Here is a 1,414-nt window from a genome sequence, read left to right as displayed (position 1 = left end):
CCTAGGTGTGACCAGGGGCGATTTGGCACCGGTAGAGGAAGGAGTTTGCCAGATGGTAAATGGCGCGGGCTCTTGGACATGGCACAGTCTGGACATCCTTGCACAAACCTTCTCACGTCCCTTGCCATATTGGGCCACCAGAAGCGATCTCGTAGCAGCGAGAGGGTGTCATTGGCCCCTGGATGGCCAGTGCCTCGGGAGGAGTGAGCAGAGTGAATCAGTGGGGTGCGCTATGTCCGTGGTACGTACTGGCATCCGGGAGGACAGCCCGGCAGATTGTTGGGAGCCGTGTTGGAGACCACTGAAGGGGAATTCCATTCAATGGGACTGACCTGAGGTGGAATGATACCTTCCGGTTCTTCTGGGCCTTCCACATGACTGTGAATACGAGACAAGGCATCGGCCTTGACGTTTCGGGGACCAGGGCGATAAATAATGGTAAAATTGAACCTCGTAAAGAATAATGCCCAGCGTGCTTGGCGGGGATTTAGATGTTCAGCTTCACGAAGATACTGGAGGTTTTTATGGTCGGTCAGTACGGTGAATGGATGGGCTGCCCCCTCCAGCCAATGCCTCCACTCCTCTAGGGCCAGCTTGATGGCAAGGAGTTCTCTGTTACCGATGTCATAATTATTTTCCGCCGGGCTGAGCTTCCTTGAGAAGAAGGCACATGGGTGGAGTCAGGCTGGGTTCCCCTGCTGCTGGGACAGCACTGCCCCCACTCCTGTAGTGGAGGCGTCGACTTCCACGATGAATGGGAGGTCGGGATCTGGATGGACTAGGAGTGGGGCGCTAGTGAAGGCTTTCTTGAGGGAGGAGAAAGCTTCTAAGGCTGCGGGAGTCCAGGACAGAGACTTGGGTTTCCCTCGGAGTAAGTTGGTGAGGGGGCTGGTGACCTTGCTATAGCTGAGAATGAAGCGACGGTAAAAGTTGTCAAATACAAGGAATAGTTGGAGCTCCTTAATGGTGGTGGGTTCTGGCCAGGAGGTTATAACTTCCACCTTCCCCTCGTCCATCTGGAGACCGGTACGATCAATGTTATTCCCCCAGGAACTGCACCGTGGGGTGGTGGAAGGTGCACTTTTCAGCCTTGAGGAATAGGTGGTGCTCTCTCAGGCATTGGAGGACCTCCGCGATGTGCTGGTGATGTTCGGCCTGACTCCGGGAGTAGATGAGGATGTCATCTATGTAGACAATAACGAATCGATGGAGAAACTCCCGGATTCATCCCCCTCACGTATCCTGATGAGGTTGTAGGCACTGCGGAGATCCAACTTGGTAAAAACGGTCGTACCTCAGAGATTTTCCATGGCGTTAGGGACGAGGGGAGGAGGATATCGGAATTTTATGGTGATATTGTTTAATGCTCGGTAATCTATACAGGGCCTCAAGCCTCCGTCCTTCTTTGGCCACA

Source organism: Sinocyclocheilus grahami, unplaced genomic scaffold, assembly GCF_001515645.1.
Source record: "Sinocyclocheilus grahami isolate Dianchi unplaced genomic scaffold, SAMN03320097.WGS_v1.1 scaffold790.1, whole genome shotgun sequence".
NCBI classification, from domain to species: domain Eukaryota; kingdom Metazoa; phylum Chordata; class Actinopteri; order Cypriniformes; family Cyprinidae; genus Sinocyclocheilus; species Sinocyclocheilus grahami.
The sequence above is the reverse complement of the archived record's forward strand: the minus strand, read 5'-3'. Positions refer to the sequence as shown.